The 15,247-nt window shown below is 43.4% G+C and overlaps 1 protein-coding gene across 1 annotated transcript in view; it reads right to left on the bottom strand.

The window, feature by feature from the left end:
• The window catches only part of ARPC1B (actin related protein 2/3 complex subunit 1B), a 138,657-nt gene extending 125,760 nt beyond the window's left edge, over nt 1–12,897 (bottom strand). Inside the window, exon 1 of the mRNA XM_073633078.1 lies at nt 12,747–12,897. The gene's annotated coding sequence lies outside the window, so the exon portion shown is untranslated. The remainder of the gene's footprint in view (nt 1–12,746) is intronic.
• Nucleotides 12,898–15,247: the final 2,350 nt, after the last annotated feature.

Genomic DNA, 15,247 nt, shown 5'->3' with positions numbered 1-15,247 from the left:
CTGGCTTCATGAATCGGATACTATTTCTCCTGCTTCCCTCTCCCATGGGGGCCTTCTCTGGACTCACTCCCCCAGACCAAGTGGACGGAAGGGAGGTGGAGTGGGAATCCTTCTAGCCCCATGCAGCACCTATCAGGTTCTTCACCCACCTCCCTCTCTGACACTCTCCTCTTTTGAGGCACATTGCATTCGTCTTTTTTCTCCCATTTCTTTAAGAATTGCTGTCATCTACCGGCCCCCTGGACCAGTATCAGCCTTTCTTGATGACTTCTCTGCCTGGCTACCCTACTTTCTCTCTTCTGAAATCCCCACAATTAATCTTGGGGACTTCAACATCCCTGTCAACACTAACACTACTATTACTTCTAAACTTCTCAGTCTAACCTCATCGCTTGACCTGAAGCAATGGATACAGGCTCCTACCCACTCCAACGGCAACACCCTTGACCTTGCCTTCTCCTATCTGTGCACTCCGTGCAACCTTTCCAACAATCCACTCCCACTCTCTGATCACCACCTTATTAGTTTTTCTCTCTCCTTGTCTTCCACCTCTTCTCCCTCCAACCGCCTAACAATTACACGTAGAAACCTTCGCCACCTCAACCCTTCTCTTCTCTACTCTGCTACTGATCACCTCTATGACAAAATCTCACCTCTGTCCTGCCCCAACCTAGCTACTTTCATCTACAACAGCTCACTGTCTTCCTCCCTAGACAAGCTTGTCCTCCTCACTACACGCAGAATTAGGCCCCGACTGCTACAACCCTGGCAAACAGATGACACCAGAAGTCTCAGAAAACGTAGCCGCGCTCTTGAGCGCCTGTGGCATAAGACTAAGACCCAGGAAGACTTCACACAATATAAATCTGCCCTCCTAAAATACTACTCCTGCCTTCACACTGCCAAACAGACCTACTTTATCACACTCATTAACACCTTCTCATCCAGTCCACGTCAACTCTTCTCTACCTTCAACACTCTACTCTGTCCTCCACTGCCTCCACCCACCAACTCACTCACTGCCCAGGAGATTGCCAATCACTTCAAAACTAAGATTGATACAATTCATGAGGAGATCACCAATGCGCAAAAACCTCCCCCATGCAACACCCCATGTCCACAGACACAATCATTACTTCCCTCATTCAACCCTGCTACTATTACTGAGGTTGCTAAACTTTTATCTAGCACTCATCTAACCACTTGCCCCCTGGATCCTGTTCCCTCGCAAATGCTACGCTCACCCTCTGACTCGATTCTACGCTCTCTAACTCACATTTTCAACCTCTCCCTCTCTTGTGGCATCTTCCCAAACTCTCTAAAACATGCGCTAGTCACCCCCATACTAAAAAAGCCCTCACTGGATCCCACCAATCTCAACAACTTACGTCCCATCTCCTTACTCTCCTTCTCCTCCAAACTTCTTGAAAGACTGGTCTACAACCGACTAAGTGACCATCTGACCATGAATAAACTTTTTGATCCCCTTCAGTCCAGTTTTTGCCCTCAACACTCCACTGAAACTGCTCTCCTTAAACTCTCAAATGATCTACTAATGGCTAAAGCCAATGGACACTATTCTGTACTACTTCTCCTGGATCTCTCTGCTGCCTTTGACACAGTGGACCACCCCCTCCTCCTCAAAAAACTCCACTCCTTCGGTCTCAGTGACTGTACTCTTCGCTGGTTCTCATCCTACCTATCCCACCGCTCCTTCAGTGTCACTTACAACTCTACTTCCTCCTCTCCTCTTCCTTTTTCCGTTGGGGTCCCCCAAGGTTCTGTTCTTGGACCTATCCTTTTCTCAATCTACACCACCTCCTTGGGTCAGTTGATTGCCTCCCACGGCTTTAAATATCATCTCTACGCTGATGACACCCAAATCTATCTCTCCACCCCCCAGCTCTCTCCATCTGTCTCCTCACGCATTACCAACTTACTAGCAGACATATCAGCCTGGATGTCACATCACTTTCTCAAACTCAACCTATCCAAAACTGAGCTCATGATATTTCTTCCCTCAGGTGCCACTTCCCCTGATTTCCCTGTCAACTATCAACCCATCTCCCCACGCCAAGGTCCTAGGTGTAATCCTGGACTCTGAACTAACCTTTCGACCCCACATTCTGTCACTATCCAAAGCTTGCCGCCTCAGTCTTCGCAACATCTCCAAGATACGCCCCTTCCTAACCAATGACACCACAAAGCTTCTAATCCACTCCCTGGTCATCTCCCGCCTCGATTACTGCAACTCCCTCCTCATTGGTTTACCTCTAAATAGGCTATCCCCACTTCAGTCCATCATGAACGCTGCTGCCAGGCTCATCCACCACACAAACCGCTCAGCGTCTGCCACACCCCTCTGCCAATCTCTCCATTGGCTGCCACTCAGTCACCGAATTAAATTCAAGATACTAACTATAACTTACAAAGCCATCCACAACCTGACCCCAGCTACATCTCTAACCTAGTCACAAAATACCAACCTAATCGTTCTCTTCGCTCCTCCCAAGACCTCCTGCTCTCAAACTCCCTTGTCACCTCATCCCATGCTCACCTTCAGGACTTCTCCAGAGCCTCCCCCATCCTCTGGAATGCTCTACCCCAATCCGTCCGATTTTCTCCTACTTTATCCACTTTCAGACGATCCCTGAAAACTCATCTCTTCAGAGAAGCCTATCTGGCCCCCACCTAACAACTGTACATTTATCTTCTCAATCAGCACATCACCCATAGTTATTACCTCTTGTATCTCTTGACCTTCCCTCTTAGATTGTAAGCTCTAATGAGCAGGGCCCTCTGATTCCTACTGTATCAAATTGTATTGTATTTGTACTGTTTACCATCAAGTTGTAAAGCGCTACGTAAACTGTTGGCGCTATATAAATACTGTATAATAATAATAATAATTTACCTAGTGATCTCGCTGAACGCAGGAGAGTAACAGGGCAAACACCAGAGGTGTACTGTAGCCAGCAGAGCCATTAATTAAAGGGGTAGTTGTAGACATTCAAGTCGCCGACAAGCCGCCGTCAAAGAGGGTTTGTCCCTCCTCCGAGAAAAAGAATACGTTCCATAGCGACCATGTCTCGGAGTACCATTCCTGTTGGTGTCTTGATGAAAGAACCAAGTCTTCCATTTTGCTAATTTTTCTTACTTTGTGTATTACATCTCTATTGTCGGGGTTTGGGGAGACTTCTACTTAAGAGGGATGCATGCTTTAGCGGCGTCAAGAAGGTGGCAAATAATAGATTTTTTGTATATTTTCCCTGGTATGCTAGAGGCATGGAGGAGGAAGAAGGCCGGGTTGTCTGGTATTTCACATTCTGTGAATTTTTGAAGGATGCGATGGACCTCCTTCCAGAAATGTTCTAATTTGGGGCAGGACCAGAAAATGTGTAGTATGGTGCCCTTCTCTCCCTGGCATCTCCAACACTGATCAGATGTGTCAGGGAAAATTTTCTTCAAGTTCGCTGGTGTTCTGTACCACCTAGTAAGGATCTTGAAGTTGGTTTCCTGCGTTTTTGTACAAATTGAGGATTTGTACGTAAACCTGAGTATGTGTCGTCTCTGTGGCGTATTGAAAGTTTTATCCAGGTCTCGTTCCCATTCAGTAATGCAGTTCAATACATGGGGTTCAGTAGGAGTGATTAGTAATTCGTAACAGGGTAAATTATATTTTGCAGATAGAATAAACTGGACAAAAACCTTGGCCAATCAACATAGGAGTATAATTGAAAATTCAAGCTCTATCCTTAGTCAAAACGTAATTTTAAAACTAACAATGTTCAGCCGCTAACCTTTTTCTGTAAAAAAACTCAGCCTGGTCTTCTTACACCTATCCTGCTTCTCATTTAAGTTGCCTGTAAGGGGGGGGGGGGGTAGACTGGTGTTCCCTTGAATGGTTGAATGGTACGTTAAAGCATCAAGTTTGCTGAAAGCCCTGCAAATGCTTTGTCAAAGCTTGCTGTTCACAAAGCTTTCATGCAAGCTGAAGCTCGTATGAAACAGGCCTAAATGCCTCATATCCACCCTTCAATGCCTGCCATGAGTATTAAATGGCACCACACAGCGCTGTTTACAAAGGAGCGGTAGCCATGTGTTGCGTTGTGTTGTGTCATGAGCATGCTGCTTTCATAAAGCATTAGCGCTCGTCAGCCGCCTTCATTGATTTCAATGGTAATGTTCTAGAACTGCACCTTAATAGCACCTACAGTATAGCATTTGTAGCATGTTAGTGAAGCATAATAAAGTGTTAGCTGGGCATTGGGGAAGAGGCCGTGGAGGTACCTGTATTCCAGAATGCACTGGGAAATAATAAAAAACTAGGACAGAGCAGCTCCAGCCACTTCCTGTTTGTATAGAGCAGCAGTAACACCTTTTGCTTCTGTGTGCAGGCAAAAGTATCCATCCACCAGCACCAGAGGAATTGAGCATTCTTTCAGGTGGCAAAGCTTTTTGTGTCAGCAAAGTTGACCTGGACCAAGTCAAGTGTCCAAGAGATCAAAATATGCAAAACCAAGTTGCAGAAAATTCACAAAATATCTATCACACCAAAAAGTAGATCATTTTCTCTACATCACTTCCCCTTCAAGTACGCAGTTTGAGATAGGTGCAGAACCAGAAGAGAGGACTGTGGGAAGGGCAGTGAAAGGAGGTCTCTGCAGCCAGGTTGGTTGACAGGGCCTGAAGAGAGCTATCTGGGAGTGGTAGCTGAATAGAGGACAGCAAAAGGTGGTTCACATTCTGGATGAGTTATGCCACATACACACGAGCGGACTTTCCGGCAGCAAATGTCTGACGGAACGATTCCGGAGGACATTCCGATCGTGTGTGGGCTTCATCGGCACTTCATCTGACCTTTTCTGTCGAAAATTCCAACAGACCTAGAAATAGAACATGTTTCAAATCTTTCCGACGGACTTGATTCTTATCGAAAAAAAAGTTTGCCTGTATCCTTGTCCGATGGACTGAAAACTACGCAAGGGCAGCTATTGGCTACTGGCTATTGAACTTCCTTTTCTAGTCCGGTCGTACGTCATCACGTTAGAAAGGATCGAACTTTGGTATAATCGTGTGTAGGCAAGTCAGTTTCATCGGAACTCCGTCGAAAAGTCCTTCGGGGTTCAGTCCGAAGAGAAGTCCGCTCGTGTGTACGCGGCATAACAGTTTAAAGCAAGGGAAGTGCTGGTGGAGTAACAGTCTGCAGCAAGTGAAGTGCTGGAGGAGAAACGGTGTGCAGCAAGTGTTTGTGCTGGAGGGAAGATAGGAGTGTATATACTGGAGTGTATATAGAAGTCCCAAGTAAGTTTGCACTGAATATTCCTGGGCATCCCTCAATTCCCAATATCTCATCCAAGTTTAATCCTCTTAAATAAAAAAACAAAACAAAGCTTTGGACTGGTCTATGTCTCTGAGTGACTGAGGGATGGATGTCTGGCTGGGCAGGGTGACAGGTGAACCACTACATTCAGCAACCCCTACGGGGACATGGCTACACCTATTATAGCAATGATTTCTATCAGTCTCCTGAAGCATGTCCCCAGTCCCCACTCATATAATACTGTATGTTCACAATCTCCTACAGGATGTCTCTGACCCTCTCCTGTATTATGTCCATAGTCTCTAACCATCTATTGTATCATGTCTACTGTCTATGACCATCTCCTGTACTATGTCTGCAGTCTTTGACCATCTCTTGTATCGTTCAATAAAGAAAAAGCATCCAAGAGGAGCTGGGATTTTGATGTAAGTTCATTCGAAGTAGTGAGAGGGCAAAAACATTTGAAGAGCTTACTGGCTCAGGTTAGGCTGTTCAGAACAGACAGTGCTATCCTTCAGTAGGTACCCCAGCAGGTTACCAGAAAAAAACATGGACAAATTGAAGGAGCACAGTAATTTTGAAGGACTGAAATATGGACTTGGAGGCACATACACATCAATTCAAGAATTATTGTAAAACAAGGTAATTTTTTTTTAACAATGTCATTAAATCTTACACAATCATCAAATAATCTTAAAACTACATAAAAATGCCATGCACTCAATAGATCAGGCATACATTTCAATGTGAATAAAAAGTGTGGCGCTAATAATGCATGGGTTTCACTAACACAGTTTAAAATGTAATCTGTAAGTGTACTGTGCCAGAAATATTAGTGTAATGCTCTGAATATCAACAAACAATAAATGTAATAAATATGTGCCGAATGGCAACAATGCGACTGTGCCTGAATTCAGGAACGCACAATATGAAAAAAACGAATGTGTGGACAATCGTGAAACTCATAAAATTCCAAAAATCTAAAGATGAATGAAAACTTATGAAAAAGATAAAATATCACTCAAGACAAAAAAAAGAAAAGGTTATACAACCACTATCAATGAGGTAATATCCTAAAAAATCACTGGATGTCAAATATAGAATGGTAAATAATGCAGATGATATTGGGAACACAGAATGTCTGTGCATTTTTTCATAAAAAAGGGCATTTGGGCAATTACATTTGTATGCGATTTCACAATATACATTGGTTTGTTTTATGTAGCACATGTTGTGCATTTTTTCATATATGCGATCTTTTGTATTTGCATTTTAATCTATTATATTAAAGATTAATTTTATTTAACCTTGGAGTTGGTGGTCCATTTAAAGTCCCATTTAGGGGGCATCTACTTATTTTTTGATTGAAAGGGATGGGACCATCATACTCTAGATGAGATGATGGGAGCCTCCTTCTTGTTAGTATGGTTATTCAAGGGATTGAGAAGATAGTTTTGCCGGTTAGAGGAGCCGACAAATTCAGGATGTCATGCAAGAAGGAAGTTTACTGTATTTTCTATTTTAATACTAGAAAACCTGTTGGCTTGAACTTTGAATGGGATGTTTCCCATTATTATGAGTTGATGATCCATGTTCAGGGCCGGATTAACATAGGGACTATTGAAGCTGCAGCTCCGGGCCCCTACCTTAAGATAGGCCCAGTTGCAAAAAAAAAAACAAAAAAACACACACACAAAAAAACAAGTTTGGGGGGTAGGTAGCTGAAGACCTACCCCACCACTGTTCAAAATTTGGGGCTCCTATCATCTATGGTTTCTAGGAGATATGAGGCTCCCCGCACAGCCTGACAGAAGCTACATACAGAGCGGCCAGTTTAAATACAAGCTGGCACACTCTGTTTGCAGCAGACCGAGAGGATGAGCTCACAGTGCCTATCCTCATTTCTTGTCAGAGGCACTGAGCTCAATGGACAGCTTGGAGCCTGCAGAGTTTGACAAGCAGCACCGCCTGTCAAGCTCGCCTATTGATTTCAATGGGGCCACATACTTTTGCTAATAGGTGTCCCTGAGTCCCATTTTAGAAAGTTGGGAGGTATGCTGCTGCTATACCACTCGTTGAAAAGCAATCCACCACAGATCACTTTTCAGAGGGCAGTAAGCATTACCGCAAATGTGAAAGAAACTTGAAACACATTACCAATTTCACACTCCCCACCAACCAGGTCACTTTCCAGCCACTTCCCATGTTAGCCACCTCACTTCAACTTATATCACAGGTGACCATTTGCCAACCTGCAGATGACAGACCCTACTCCAAAAGATATCGCTCCCAGTTACCCCCCCCCCACATGCTGATTGATATCCCTCCATGATCACCTCACACCCCCCTGCAGACAGACCTCTCACCTGCTGACCTGTGGATGGGGGAATCACTCCCGCAGTGTTATTGTGTTCTGCCACTGGGGAGCCTTCCCTACCCACAGAATACAATGATCAGCGTTGCTAACTATAGCTGGCAGCACTGATTGTTTGGGGAAAAACCTGACAGGCTGGTTGTACTCAAGTCGATTAATAGCCCATACATAGATTGACTATGGCTGGTCTCTGCTTAATTGGCTTAATTTCAATCCATGTATGGCCCACTTAACCACTACGCAGTCCCTAAACATCCTTCGACAAACCTTTAAATTGTTCCTTCCCAGATTCCTTCATCCTCCTCACCTGTACATAGTGCCCGCTGTCATACCCTCCACACTCCTCTCCTATACATAGCGCCCCCTGTCATACCCTCCACATTCCTCTCCTGTACATACTGCTCACTGTCATACTCTCCACACTCCTCTCCTGTACATACTGCCCATTGTCATACCCCCTACACTCCTCTCCTGTACACACTGCCCACTGTCTTACCCTCCACACTCGTCTTCTGTACATACTGCACACTGTCATACCCTCCACACTCGTCTCCTGTACATACTACCCTCTGTCATACCTCCACACTCCTCTCCTGTACATACTGCCCACTGTCATACCCTCCACACTCCTCTCCTGTACATACTGCCCACTGTCATACCCTCCACACAGTCACTCCTCTCCTGTACGTACTGCCCATTGTCATACCCTCCACACTCCTCTCCTGTACATACTGCCCCGTCATACCCTCCACATTCCTCTCCTGTACATACTGCTCACGGTCATACCCTCCACATTCCTCTCCTGTAGATACTGCCCACTGTCATACCCTCCACACTCCTCTCCTGTACATACTGCCCATTGTCATACCCCCCACACTCTTCTCCTGTACATACTGCCCACTGTCATACCCTCCACACTTGTCTCCTGTACATACTGCTCACTGTCATACCCTCCACATTCCTCTCCTGTACATACCCTCCACATTCCTCTCCTGTACATACTGCCCACTGTCATACCCTCCACACTCCTCTCCTGTACATACTGCCCATTGTCATACCCCCCACACTCTTCTCCTGTACATACTGCCCACTGTCATACCCTCCACACTTGTCTCCTGTACATACTGCTCACTGTCATACCCTCCACATTCCTCTCCTGTACATACCCTCCACATTCCTCTCCTGTACATACTGCCCACTGTCATACCCTCAACAGTCACTCCTCTCCTGTACATACTGCCCATTGTCATACCCTCCACACTCCTCTCCTGTACATAATGCCCCCTGTCATACCCTCCACATTCCTCTCCTGTACATACTGCCCACTGTCATATCCTCCACACAGTCACTCCTCTCCTGTACATACTGCCCATTATCATACCCTCCACACTCGTCTCCTGTACATACTGCTCACTGTCATACCCTACACATTCCTCTCCTGTACATACTGCCCACTGTCATACCCTCCACACTCCTCTCCTGTACATACTGCCCACTGTCCTACCCTCCACACTCCTCTCCTGTACATAGTTCCCACTGTTATACCCTCCATATTCCTCTCCCTTACCTGCACATACATCCCACTTTTATACCATCCATACTCCTCCCTTAATCCTCTTACCCACAAAACAGTTCTATAAAATTATATTGAATATCCTCAATGTTACCAGCTCTAGAATTGGCACACTTTTGTTAGTTTAACTAAAGGAAATCTTCTCAGCCCTCAAATTTGTTGTGCCCATTATTAGTACTCATTTAATTTTGTGATTACTATTGTGATGTATAGAAGAAAAGGGGGGGGGGGGGGGGGGGGTGTCAGCTACTCTAAATATACCACTGGTAAAAAAAAGTGTACCTGAGTCAGTAGGGGGCTCCATGAGAGGCTCCTGGGATATTAAAGCGATAGTAAACTTCGCTAACATTATTACTTTTTAGAGGCCCTGAGGTAGGTTATGCCATAATGTACAAGTATGCACAGCATATTAGCACATTAGGGTACACTTACCTGTCAGACTGAGCCCTCCAGCGATGCGCTGTGATCAATCCGACGGGTCCTGGGCGCTTCCATCTTCACCTGGTCTTCCTTCCGTGTTCTGTGCCTTCGGTCACTTGCCTTGGCTGGGCTGCGTTGCTGTCACTCCCACGCATGTTCATGCACATCCTCTCTCTCTTTCACCCCCTCTCTCTCTCTCTCTCTCTCTCTCTCTCTCTCATCCTCCCTCCCTTACCCCTCTCCCCTCTCCCCTCTCTCATCCCCGTCCCTCGCTCTCACCCTCCATCTCTCTATTTAATTGAATTTGTTATAACAAAAAATTGTTTGCATTTTTATTTATTTTTATAAAAAGCCCCACCAAAATCCTCAGCACCAGGCCCATGATGTTCTTAATCCGGTCCTGTCTATGTTCCTACTTATTTGGTCAGTTGGCTTTGTTTTTTTTTTTTTTTTATAAATAGGTTGGTATATCACTCGATGTTTGCCATATATTAAATCCATATTCAACCCTCGTATAGAGAGTGTCTTTAGCGACAGTTTCCTCCTCTTTCAGGGACAGTCCCCCTTTTCTTTTTGACATCCTGATCGTTTGACTGTTGTTACAGGTCAGATATTTCTTGTGAGTTATGTGATCTCTGTGATCATTTCCTACGATCAATTTTGTGATCATTTTGTGATCAATTTTGAGATAATTTTTGTGATTATTACTTTTTTGTATAATGTTTGGATATTTGCTGTTTTTTCCTCTACAGTAAAGTTTTGTTTACATTATAATGATCATGCTTGTAGAGTAGAGATGTTCTATTTGGAATTTTCCCCTTTTTTTGTCACAGGAGTACTGTAGGAATACTTTTAATGCCGACAAGGTTCCTGTCTGTTTATGCATATATACATTATTTAATTTCATTTACTTTGGTATAATTGAATTTAATATAATCTTCCTTCAATAAGATTGTTCCTTGCCGTCATGTGGGCAGTTTTCTGCAATGATTTCATATATTCTTTTCCTCTGGTATTCCTGTGACAATATGAACACTATTGCACATTTATGCACATATCAAAAATGTTTTTAAGGATTCTATATACACAAATTTATATATGTTATGTAATTTGTTATCTACTATCTATATTTATTTTTATCATTATATTTTTTCTATTTTCTTCATATTTATTTTTTGGTTTATATGTATTTTCCTTTTCTCTTTTTTATATATGTAAAAAAAAATAAAATTTTTATAATCTGTATTTTCTTACTAAATTTACCTAACACTCTGGCAACCTAACTAGGAGGATGGTATATTTAGTACAAAATTAATCTGGACTTTATCCTTTGGTCTGGTGCTCCTTCCACTTGTTCATGTTTTTAATTATCTCTTTCATCATGTCTGCAATCTCCGTCCATCTCTTATATCATGTTTGCAGTTGCTGACCATCTCCTGTATTATGTCCGCAGTCTCTGAGCATCTCTTATATCATTTAGGTCTGTAGTCTCTGGCCATCTCCTGTATCATGTCCGTAGTCTCCGGCCATCCCCTGTATCATGTCTGCAGTCTCCGACCATTTCCTGTGTCATGTCCGCAGTCTATGACCATCTTCTGTGTCATGTCTGCAGTCTATGACCATGTCCTGTGTCATGTCCGTAGTCTCTGACCATCTCCTTTATCATGCCCATACTGACTATAACCTGTTGGGTGTCTGTGACAGCCCTTTGGTAATTTTGGGGTAAACATTTTAGCCCCCCCCCCTGGAAATTTGACCACGACTGCCCTAAAATGTTTGACCACTATTCCCCAAATCATCTCTGACCAGAGGTGTCTGCCAAGATCCCCAGAAATGTAATTTCTCAAGAGCTGTGTTCTTCAATTCATTCCTGAATTTCTTTGTGTAATCTGGCTTACTGGCTCACATAACACTGCTCATTGCTCTGGTATTACTGTAGAAGAGGGCCTCAGGTTCACTCTGCACTCAATTGTCAAGGACAGAGAAGGAGCCTAAACGTCATGAACGCTTTTGTGTACCCTGCTTTGATATTACATAGGCCTCGAGCCGGTCAGGGAAATAGCTGAAAAATATACCTGCCTGTGAAATTTTGAAATGGCTCATAGAAAAATATTTCCCTTCTTCAAATTTTTTCATTACTACATTTGAAACAGTTGTCCATTTGACCTCATTAACTAATTGAGTGTTTCAAAATCAAACATTTTGAAAGAAAAGTCTACCTATATATGACTAACTTTACAACAAGGAAGCAGATAAAAGAAAAAAAAAACAGGAACCTCTTCTTGGCAACATACTCAAACTTTGGTGGAGGGGGGGGGGAGAGTACACAATTCTATTTGGGCAGGTATTGCACCGCAGTGCCTACCCATCACGCTCTCAATGAACACATAATTTGCATGTCTAATATACTGATAGTATACAGTATGAATGGACGTTTCCTATAACTGATAGTCTCATTCTTACATTACACATGGCTGTGCCCCAATACATTATTTTTCAGTTACAGAAAATCATTACTGTCTACAGAAAGATCACTTGTTTGAAAGTCCAGTGAGACTTATGTTAATAAGTAGCTGAAGAGATGTATTTTACCTTGTTGTAGCCTGACTGAGGCAGTGACAAGGTAAAAATTTGCTTAAGTCTGCAAGTGGCTGGCAGTCACATGATTCAGACACCCCAGCTAGTGATGCTTGGCACTTCCTGTGCAGAGATGTGTTGTAATTGCCTGTGGTTTCCCAATCTTTAGTGGACTCCTTATGGATTGATGTGCTCAGAATTGTAAGTGAAAGTGTAGAGTGAAAGAATTTGTGTAATTTCATTAATGTAGTGTACAAGTCAGATTTTCCTAGGCACAGGGGTGTATCAGCTAAAGCACATTAAAAAAAAAAACCTTAAAAAACAGTTAAAATCTTAAAGAAATATATTTGGCAGTCTGCTAGTTTACAGCACAGGAAATTCCAAACGTTTTAAAAAATATTGTGGTTAAAGACAAAATATTGGGGAACATACAAATAGATTCTAATCTATAAAACATAGATTTTCAGATTAACGCTTACCTGTGTGCTTTGTAAGTGGCGTCTACTTAATGGAGAATGCAGAGCAGTTTCTGAAGGGTAGAATTATCAGTCTGCAAGCATTTACAGAACTTCTCCTTTCCTCTCTGAGTAATGCAGCCACTTCCTTGTGTGGGCGGAGGTGCTTAAAGCAAAAAAAAAAACGAACCACAAATAAGCCAACATTTTCTCCCTCCCCCTGCTGTTTGACTGCTCCTTCCTCTGTTAGAACTCAGACGGTATAACATCTGGAAGCCTGTTTTAACCAAAGTTTTCCAAAAACTATAACAATGACTCCTGTGTCTTAAAGATGAATTCTAGAATTTAACTTGTACTGTGTTTTTTCTTATTGCTTTGTTTTTCGTTACAAATCAATTTCTTGGCCATTTGGACATTTTAATGTATGGTATTTTTGTTATTATATCTATAGTATTAGTTTGTACTGAACCACAGAAGATGAGGAAACCGATGAATATTAACACCATCTATAACCATTCAGCCTAGGTTCACATATGTGCGATGAGGGAAGCAGCGCAATTACAGCGCCGGTTCCCGCATCGCATATCTCCCGCAGGCAGGTCACACTGCCCTCTGCGAACCACTGCAGGTGTCAATACATTGTTAATGACACCCCCAGGTCGGTTCACAGATCGCAGTTCGAACTGTGAACTCCCACATGAATCAGATCACATGGGAGAGAACACCCATGCGAACCGATTCTAGTGCAGGGAGAAAAAGTCCCTGCACTACTTTCATGCAAATCCAATGCGAGTTCAGCCATATAACTGTATGGCTGAACTCGCACTGCACAGACATTGCATGTGATCGGCACCTGCGGTGTGGGTGCGAATCTCATGCGATGTCTGAGATCGCACATATGTGAACCTACGCTTAAAGTAAGATTAGCCACATAATATAAAGCCTAGAATTAATGTATTTAGCAGTGAAGATAAGTGAACTTAGGCTGGGTTCACACTGAAGAATGCAGCGGCTCACAGCAGGAGTCCAGTGCGTCCCCATTCACCGTTTCGGACCTGAAACAGACCAAAAAGACACACAGGACTCCTGTGCAATTCGCACTGGAGCCTCTGCAGAGATGTGTGAACTGGCTCCATAGAGAGCCAGTCACAATCTCTTGCTATGCGATTTGGATGCAGAGAAAAACACATCCAATTCGCAATAGTGTGAACCCAGCCTTAGGGCCAGTTCACACTAGTGTGTTTTCCTATGCTGATGTTGCGCTGCAATACATGACAATGGAAACCACATTCTTTGGGACCCATTCACTTCAATGCAGAGGAGCTGCAGCACGTTTTTTGAAATAGACTTGAATGAAAATGCACCAAAAACATGTGTACAATGCATGTATATGGGTTTTTGGTGCTTTTTTTGCAGAATTTTGTGTGTAAAATCCAGCCTCCTTTTTTCAGAAAAAAAAAATAGCATCAGAATGAAAAACGTGAGATGTTGCACTGCAAAAACGCACTGAAAAATGCATTATGCTGCAGCTGCACTAGTGTGAACCTAGGCTTAGGGTCAGTTTACTCCAGAACCGTTGTGCTGCGTCGCATGCTGTTGCCCAGTACAACCATAATGCATCATCAAGAGAAATAACATTGGAGCCAATGGGTGTTGTTCACACCTACAGTATGTGCTGCATTGTCTTACATTGCGCTAACATTTTTGAGCAATGCATCGCTGTAACAATGCTCTACAGTGAATCCCAGTGCAATGCAATAAAGTTTAACAAAAAAAGTGTTTCCCCTTCCTACAGCCATCTTGCCACCATCTTGTTTTTTTACACTCAATCAGCAACCATGAAGAAAGTAATGTCACAGAAAATAAGCAAACGACACATTGCAAGATAATGCAGCTCAATGTAGTGCAACAAAATCACACTCAGGCTTGGTTCACACATATGCTTATTGGATGCGGGTTTCACTGCATCCAATTTGCATGACAGGAGAGTGTGACTGTCTCTCTATGAAGCCAGGTCACACACCTCCGGGGCGGCTGCGGAGAGCACAGCAGAAGGGTCCTGTGCATCTTTGGCTCCGTTTCAGGTCCGAATTTAGGCAAAAATTTGGACCTGAAGCGTTGAATGTGAACCCAGCCTCAAACCGCAAGTAAACGCATTGCAAGCACATCAGAAACGCATCAGTGCATTACTTCTCAACTTATCCTTATCTTTTGAGCTAACACAATAGACCCACACTTCCATTCACTCCAACGATAACACCCTTGACCTTTTATTCTCCCATCTCTGCACCCCCTTTCCTCTCTCTGATCACAACCTCATCAGTTTCACAGTGTTCTAGAATGTCCTTAAAGTGGTTGTAAACCCACGGGAAGAAAAAAAAACCTGCAAGACAAAGGCATAATGAACTAATATGCATAGCATACTAGCTCATTATGATATAAGTATCTTAGATCGAAGCCCCCGCAGCGGTCCCGGCACACCGCTTTGGCCAGCGACATGTCTCCAGGAGTTACTTCCGGCTATC

The sequence above is a fragment of the Aquarana catesbeiana genome, linkage group LG06, assembly GCF_042186555.1.
Source record: "Aquarana catesbeiana isolate 2022-GZ linkage group LG06, ASM4218655v1, whole genome shotgun sequence".
Classification (NCBI taxonomy): Eukaryota; Metazoa; Chordata; class Amphibia; order Anura; family Ranidae; genus Aquarana; species Aquarana catesbeiana.
This window is presented reverse-complemented; position numbering and strand designations above follow the sequence as displayed.